Source organism: Rhincodon typus, chromosome 28, assembly GCF_021869965.1.
Source record: "Rhincodon typus isolate 14 chromosome 28, sRhiTyp1.1, whole genome shotgun sequence".
Taxonomy (NCBI): domain Eukaryota; kingdom Metazoa; phylum Chordata; class Chondrichthyes; order Orectolobiformes; family Rhincodontidae; genus Rhincodon; species Rhincodon typus.
The window spans coordinates 19,214,945-19,224,253 of record NC_063359.1 but is presented as its reverse complement, the minus strand read 5'-3'; the positions used below and the strand labels follow the sequence as shown (position 1 = coordinate 19,224,253).

The window sequence follows — 9,309 nt, the reverse complement described above, 5'->3', positions numbered from 1 at the left end:
ATGCTCTGGCTACATTTGCATGGATAAAATTGAAAGCAAATCAGAGAATGTTTCCCAGAGTTGGAGAGCTTTAATAAAGGTGAAGATAATGGATAATTAAATCAGTGTAAGCAGATACAAATTTGCATCTCATGGCCAAGAGAGAATAAAGATAGGAATCAAGCAAAGTAAACAACCAAGATGGGAGAGAGTAAAGACTTTGCTGTGGACAAGTACATCAGAGATGGAGGGAAGGAGTGTTTGAACAGGCATATACGTGCTGAAGTATCTTAAGGAACGCAAGGCTTAGAATTAAATGGAGATTCCGTCTCCAATAGTTTCTTATTGCCCAACTGCTTCACTCACTAGCCCGGTGTTATATTTTCTGCTCCATTTCCTCATTTGTTTCCTCACCACCCATGAGCAACTTGTTTATACTAGAACTGTAGTGTCTAATAAAGATATGTTCAAAGTAAGTCTGATTTGTTATTAATGGCCAGTTGATAATGGATCATCAGTATAACTTTAATCATCCCTATGGTATTCTCTTAGGGTTTTCAAACTATTTAGTATTGCCAAAAGACTGACAGATTGAAGTGTTATTGTAAAGAATTAAAGATTTCTTCTAAGAATTTAATTCATAATTAGATTTAAAAATAGACAGGATACGGAGCCTACATTACTACTTTTAAACTAATTTAAGTTGTGTGAAACATGCCAATTAACAATTTATAAAGTAGGAAATTGTTACAATGTACATTTTTATTAACAAATTAAGAAACGGTAAATCAGCATACTATAATTAACAGTGTAGCATTTAACCATCTGATCCAATCATATGATAAAAGCAGAAATAAAATTTGCACAGCTTTTTAAAATCTGGGCACCAAGTAACCTTGTAACAACACTGATGAATTTGCAGACTAATATTTATTTTTGATAATATTTTGCACTGTTGAGTAATACCAGAATCTCATCTTAAAGGCTGCATTTTTCCCTCTTTCTAATGAATATTAGAAGCAGGAGACTGCATGTGGTTAAGTGGGAAGGATGTGGATTTTGCCAAACTGTTTTCAGAAAGGTGTCTAAGATACCAAGCAACATGCTCCCTGGATGGCTCAAACATTATCTGGTAGAATCCTTATTGAATTTCCTACCCTCAAACTCAGTCAAACAGGTCCTACTGAGTTACCCCAAATTTACGGTCAGATTCTAAATCCAACATTCCGTTGGAACTTGGCTCCCCGAATGAATTTTAAAAGCATGAATGCACATATAATATGCTGCCTAAACTAGGCGAAATACTGTGCACAAATACATGTGCAACCTTTCCTATATTGAACATTAGGAACACACAAATCAGGAGTGACGACTCGAGTTTGCTCTACCATTCTATAAGATAGTCTGTAATTTGATTAATCCACATTCCCATCAACCCTCCTGTTTATCTGTCACCCCTTTACTAATTAAGGATCAGTCTTCCTATGCCCTAAAAATATTCAAAGTCTCTGCTTCCACTGCCTTTTGAAAAACAGTTTTAAAGACATGACAGTCTGAGAAAAAAAAAAATTTCCTTACCTGTCATCTTCAATGGGCAACTGTTTATTTTTTTTTTTTTTTTTAAAATGACCCCCCCTGCTGAATTCCAAATTCTCCCTTAAATGGAAATATCCTGTCCACACACAACTTGTAAAAACGCCTCAGAATCTCATGTTTTCATTGTCATCCTATTCTTCCAAACTCCAGCAAATATACACCTAGCCTTTCTTCATTAATCAACCTGCCCATTCCAGGTCTCAGTCTAGTAGACCTTCTCTGAACTGCTTTCATGCATCCATCCTTCCTTCAACAAGACAACCAAGACTGTACACAATACCCCAAAGTGGTTTCACTGATGATCTGTATAAACTGGAGCATAACATTCCTACTTCTGTATTCGTCTCACAAAACAATAACTTTCTAATGTTTAATTACTTGCTGCATCTGCATATTAACCTCTTGTGACTCAAGCACTGACACCAAAATTCCTCTGCATTTCAAACTCTGCAATTCCTAACCATTTAGATATATATTTTTTTAAATTCTTCTGTTAAAATGGATAATTTTACATTCTTCCACACTATTCTGCATTTGTCAGATCTTCATTCAAAACACTTAACCTAACTACATGCCTTTGCATACAAGTCTTATGTCCTCTTCAGTGACTGTAGTAAACATATCTTTTGTCCCATCATCCAAATAGTTTATATAAATTGTCAAAAAGTTGAGGCCCCACTACAGATTCCTGTGGCACATGACTCATTATATCTTGCCAACCAGAAGATGGCCCATTTATGCCTACGCTGTTTCCTGTTAGCCAGCCAACATTCTATGCTAATGTTACTCTGCTGCACCACAAGTTATTTTGATGTGGTACCTTTTCAAAAGTGTCATTGAACTTCAAGTACAGCTTGTCCACCAGTTCCTCTTTATCTGCAGCACTTTTCCTCCACAAAGGACCCCATAAGTTTGTTAAACATGGTTTCACTTTCACAAAACCATACTGATTCTAACTGATTAACTTGAACTTTAAGTGGCCTGCTATAACTTCTTGAAAAATTGCATGTAATATCTTCTGTATGACAGAGATTAAGCTAACTGGCCTCTAGTTTGCTGAACTCTGTAACCTTTCCTTTTTAAAAGGAGTTACAATCACCAACTTCCAATCTAATATAACGTTGTCTAAATTTAGACAGTTCTGAAAAATTAAAAGCAATTCTTCAACAATCTCACTAACCACTTCTTTTAAGATGATAGGTTGAGGTTCATCAGGCCTAGGGACTTGTCAGCCATATCCCAACAGATTTTCTTTACCATTTCCCTGGTTCTTGCAATTTTCTCCAGGTTCTCCCTGTCTTCCATTCCCAGACTTAAATATACCTCTGGAAAGTTACTTGTGATCTCTATTGTGAAGATCAAAGGAAACCACCTTTACACTTCATATGCCATCTCTATTTTTCATTATTAATTCCCAAACTCAATTTCTAAAAGGATCAACACTTGCTTTGATCTTTTCTTTAAGATAGCTATAGAAACTCTTCCTGTTTAAGATTTCCAGAAAGCTTTCAAAGCAAAGGATGACTAAAAAAAATTAGAAGGAATGAGAAAGGAGTATGAGAGAAAGCAGCCCAAGATTGATTTGCTTGCAATAGCAATGAGTTTTAGTTTTGACAGTATTTTAAATGTACTTTTTGAAATGAGCAATTTGAGATGGGTAACAAATGTTGGCCTTGCCAGCAAAGTCCACATCCCATATAAAAATGAAAAACAAACAAAATAGTGGTTGAATTAAAACCAGATCCTAGGTTTGCTAATGCGCAAGAATATATTGACCACATCGAGTTTGGCAGTGATATATTGCACAATTCACATTTATAGGTCTAATGTCACATAGATGTTTGGGCTGCGGCATCTACAAATTCACTGGATTAACCAGACTAATACTGGTCGTATAATTCGTTTGGGTTTTGGATCAGGACTGTAACATTCTCCCATTTCTGAGCCAGAGGACTGGAGTACAGAATTGTGTAAAACATCAAGATCATTAAGTCTGATTTTCCTTCAAATAACTAATAATTTAAAAGATGAATGAGATCCATTCTTCAGGAAGAAAATTCAACAGAAGTTTCACTTTTACTCCCAAACTAACCCTTAGGTAGAAATATCAAAACACCTACTATAATTATTACAAGGCAACAAAGATTTTTAAGTAGCTTCTGTTCATTCTTACTAGATGTTCACAGATATAAAATAGATTACTGCATTAGCTCAAAGATTTTATATTTGACAGTAAGGCTAGAATTCATATAGTATCCAGTTTGCCATATCTGCTATATTAAGTGAAAAGTATTGTACTTAAAATGTAGTATGAAAAATGCAGTCCATATATTATCTGCGTAGAGCCACACTGGCAAATCCTGGGGAATAGTTACTTGTTTGCCTCTATTCATTTGGGCAATGTTTCAGTACAAGAGAAACTAGGTTTTGCAGCAGAACCCATCTCCAAAAATCAAAAATAGTGGCAGCCTTATAGAACAGTTTCTTCTTGAAGGCATTTCTGTATCAAGATTTGATGGGTATAGTCAACATCCTCCTTTCCCAAGATACGTCAATATTGTTTAATCAATTTTTATTACTTTTCTTTAGTTTTTAGCAATTTTTGCTTGGGTTTCAAAACTGTTTGCAATATTCACTTGAAAGATTTTACTCAGATAGCATATCTATTTAAATTTTGAAACAGGTACCTTTGTGTGCACGTGGAAAGAAAAACAAATTAAGGTAATGATTCTACACCTCTTGTATAACTTTCATTAAAGGACATTAAGCTGAGACACATCTTGAGAGACGAGGCAGGAAGAGGGAGAGCCATTACCTTCATACTAAATATTTTTAATTTTGCAGTGAAATATTACATATAATTATCATATTATGATGAGATAGAAAACTCATACTAATTGCTCATGTGGGAAAATAGGCAAAAAGCCTTCTCACATGTAAGAAAAATTTCTTACAATTTGAAAGTTATGTTACGCAAAGTTTTTCCATACAAAATTAAAACAACAATGGTAGAAGGAACGAGATTGAATGTGAGGAGGCATCTATGCTCATATCTGCAATTAAGTGGACCATAAAAGATTGAAGCACAGTTTTGAAGGCTACAGGTGGGTAGTTCAAAGAACGAGTGTAGTTAGTGACGGAGCAGTAGGAAGAGGTGAGGTGCAGGTACCAGTTGCTTTAAATGGTGCCTTCAGCTGCTTTATCTTTTTCTCTTGCCGAACTATGCCATCCACCATCACCCACTCAAGACAACAGCAGCAGAAGAGGACAAAGAAATATTTAATTGAATAAGAAAAACAAACAACAGCAACATGTAGAAAGCAAGGACAGATGTAGGAGCCCAAATTATTCAACTCACTATTTGCAATGTCCTACTCATTATGCTAGTCACTATTATTTCTTTCTGCTAAATTCGCTCTACACTTCCCTGTAAACACTTCAAGATGAGAGGCAAAATAATCACTTCAGAATAACATTGATGCATGCCAAAAAAATCTGAATCAAGTAACTGTCAAGTTGGATTCTATTTGAGATAGCAGATAAAATGAACTTGGTTGAAAAAAAAGTGTTCAAATGTGCTCATTAATTTGTTTTACCATGTGTTGCATCAAAATGCTTGAAAACGCCAATGTGCAAAACAAAAATTCACATGCACAAGACTTGTCCTTGAAAATGTACCATTGCTCGACTTTGGATTACAAGCATTACAAAAAATGCCACATTTTAACCAACCCACCTCTTATTTCTCACTATTCTTCCTATGTGGCTAAGATCACCATCTAAGAGCTTGCACTTATGTCCTGGGGCATGAAAGGCACTACATTCTACCTCAATGAAAACAAAAGTGAAACAACAGTTATGACATTGGCAAATTCTATACACAGGTGTCCATCAGCAGCTCTGAGATAACCTGGTGTCAGTCGTGTTTCTGCTGAAGCACTCTTGCATTTGAGTCAGAACATTCTGGTTAAAGGTCCAGCAACTTGAGCACATGATCTAGCTAGTACTTCAGTGTAATACACAGAGTGCTACATTGCTGAAGGTACCCGTCTTTCATACAAAAGATCAATAACATCCTATTGTCTTCAGATAGATGGTACTAGTTGATGATGTATATAGCAAATTTCATTATATTAGATGTCCTTCATAAGGGTAAAGTTCAGTTATTGTAACAGGAAGAACAATTTGCACACAGCAATTTCCCCACAAAGCACAACATGGTAACAACTGCATAGTTTTTCTTTAATTCCTCAATAAATATCATAAATGTTTGTTAGGACATCAGGGGAAATTCCCCTGCTCCTCTTCTCCTCAAGGATGACACTAATTTTTATATCAATCTGAGGGAAGATGGTGCATTTGTCAAATAGCTCATTCAAAAGACAGCACCCACAACAATGCAAAACTCCCTCCATATGCAGTTGCTAGCATGCAGTTTGAACCTATAACCTTCTGAACCAGGTACGCTTGCTACTATTTTAGTGTGGGTGAGAGAACGGGCAGTTTTTCTCATGTCCAAACACACGACAAACTTTGGAAGGCAAAACACTTTGTCCAGATATATTTCTATAATGAGTGACTCCCTGTATTAACAAATTACAATCTGGACTGGTTTAGACTGTTTGCCTTTTTAGTCATTACACTGCTTTTGACATGCACCACTTATTTCAAGCCACCTCTCACATTGAGGAGAATTTTTCACAGATTTTCTGCAGCTATTTCTGGTCGTATTTTGTGTGACCTCACTTCTTTCCCACAGCTCCTGCTGCTAATTAAGGAACAGCAACACAAACTTTGGAGCTGTGCCAGAATCATACGTATCAAACAAACTTTTACATGGATTGGCTCAGCAAAATAATGCTTGCATTCAAAGGTACATATTTTTCAAAAAAGGTGTTGGTAAGCATTTAAAACAAAATTTCCCTTATTTGCTATGCTATTATTCTTCGTTTTCTTTTCCATCATCATTCCTTTTTAAACAACCCCCTTTGTTCCCTATTTTCTGTATTTACTCATGAACTGTTACATCTAGCTTCTTCTGCATGAATGGGCTCAATTTTTTTGCAGATGCTGCACATTTCAGCAATTTCTTTTGTTTCTACTTCAGATTTCCAATATCCGAAATGTTACTTTTGAATGAGAAATCGAAGAATTAGGTTGCTAGATGACAGAAAGGTCCTGCAGAAGATAAACGCGCCGGCATTGCCCTCTTGGACTGAAGGCCCGTTTTGCTGCGTTAAATTCTACAAATGTAATCTATGTTGGGGTCTGTAGAACTACTGAGTGACAGGTGCAACCTAACATTGAGCTACATTCACAAATATTTTCCAGCGCTGCCCTTTCTTTTCTGTGCACCAGGAAAACAGCTCCTGTCACATGTACCCAGTTGTTGGAACAAACAGAAGCAGCTTAAATAAATGACTGCTAATTGCCACCTGAAGTTATCCTGCCCTCACTTGCACTGAATTCCACCCCACCCCCGCTGAAACCCTTCAATGGAATAAAACGTATTCGCCCTAATGATGCCAATATCGCAGACGCTGAACGCTTCTAGTAGTTTTATTTCAGCTTTGCCCAACGCTTGCAGTCCCCTGCCATTGTTGTGCAAGGCGACAGTAACCAAGAAGAAATAAATACCAATGTGGAGACGGCGGGGACCTCTCACTCCCCCACCCCCCTGCACTATCCAAACCGCATAATTTGGGTTATTTTTGCGGAGCGGGTGAAGGGAAGTCGATTGCAATCACCATGTAAATGGAGCGAGAAACCTTAAGCCAACATCTACTACTAAAAATGGGACAAAGAACACGAGGACGAAGGATATATTTTTTAAAAAAAACCGTTATCGGGGCTTAATTCTAAGACCGCACTGCGCGAGCCACCTCAATACCCACCGGCAGGCTTTCAACGTCACGTGAGACTAACACTACTACCTGCGGATTGGTCAGATCCGTGCGTGACGTTTATAGCCGGCGGCGAGCGCGCGGGCGGTTGTGGCGGCCATTTTCCGTTTCCGGAGTGGGTTCGCCACCAAACGGTTTATGTCGGCCATTTTCCCCCCCCGAATGGTCAGCGTTCAACCTCGGTACCGTTAGAGCATGTCTAATTTCTGCAGTTGCTGCTTGTGTTTGTCGGGACATTTATATCTGACCAAGGAGTGTTTCCCGCCTTCGTGGGAGCGGTGGCCGCCGCTTTGCTAATAGGGGTAATTTCATTTGTGCTCTGTGCGGTCTCATGATTGGCCAGCGCCCCCCATCTCTCCCTGTACTGTCTGACCCTCAAGCCCCCCTCTCCACCTTCAGTGGTAAAATTCTGGGATCGTTGCTGACTGAAGCAGCCCCAAATCTGGGATGGCGATATACGGACTGTAGTATGAAGGGAGCTAGCGCTTTTCCTGTACAGACTTTCATCTAGCTGGATTTGTCTCTTTATTTATCTGCACGGGAGGTCTAGTGGACTCGATGCAAGTATTGTCGATCTCGGGGGGAAAACCTGTGGCTCACTGTAATTCTACTATCACACAAGCTTCATCCTTAATACCCGGCGAGATTGATTCAGTTCCAACCGCCAGGAGTTAAGTTCAAAACCACCAGAACTACATCAGCCGCGTGCAGATGAGGTAATACGAGGGTTCACACTTATTTGCATTGTTTACTACAACAAAGGATCGGTATATTGCATTCAATGTGCAATGTGATGTTGAGAACGTGGCCTGATTGCAACACTGTTATATGCGTCTGATCTAATTTTGACATTCCTTGGAATGAGTGCACACTGATTATAAATGTCTACAGGATCGTTACGCTAAACATGAATTTATATGGTTAAACCTCATGAATAATTTTTGGAAAGATTAGATGCCTTTTTGAATTATTGGAAACTCATTATTGAAAACTGAAGGGAAAGACCTAAGTGGATTATTGTATATTATTTTATGTGTAACTGCATGGACAGTATCGTGTGGCATACTACAGGAATTGCTGAATATGAATAAGACCCAGTTATGTTTTTTGGTAAGGGGCAAATGATCATTTGCAGTGTGCTAATTCTTGTATTGATGTTTGTTTGGTTTTGACCCTCCAGTCATCATATCAGACTTACTAGATGCTTTGAATGAAATATTTTCCTGTTTTTAATTAATAATACATCTGCAGCATATAAAAAATCAAATCATTTGACTTGATGCAGTATTGGAATAGTTAGTGCAAGTTTAAAATTCTAAGACTTTGCTCTGTTTACCTGGTTTGGTGGTTTCGCCACAAATATGCAAATGGTGAAGAAAGCATTTCTTATATGGTTTACTTGTCTGTTAACTTTACTTCCTTTATTACATCCCTGTGGACTATGGGTACCAGTGAGCCCACTTGATACTGGTACTAATGAACCTTTCAGACTGCAGATGGCATCACTGTCAGCCCAAGTTTTGTGTGTGTAATTTCAACATGAATCTCTAGAAAGTGAACAGAAAAACTTTACAATTTATTCTGTGTCTTTCAGTTCAGGGACATTGAGGCCAATTATAGCACCAAAGTTTGGATAGATTGCTTTACATGGCCTCAGGATTGAATATGAAACCTTCTATTAATATGGCTGTGCTACATTTGACTGAATTAGCTCAGTGAATCAGAATGTTAGGATGATTGTCTTGTAATAGTGTTTTAATATACCATTATTGATTTGAATGACTGAATATCTGAAATCGGGTAAAATAGACAAAACTACAGATTTCTCAAA

At 37.7% G+C, this 9,309-nt stretch overlaps 1 protein-coding gene across 1 annotated transcript in view; it reads left to right on the top strand.

The window, feature by feature from the left end:
- The first annotated feature begins 7,475 nt into the window (after nucleotides 1–7,475).
- LOC109935973 (zinc finger protein 618-like) overlaps nucleotides 7,476–9,309 on the top strand; it is a 201,439-nt gene continuing 199,605 nt past the window's right edge. The window contains exon 1 of the mRNA XM_048613361.1: nucleotides 7,476–8,194. The gene's annotated coding sequence lies outside the window, so the exon portion shown is untranslated. The remainder of the gene's footprint in view (nucleotides 8,195–9,309) is intronic.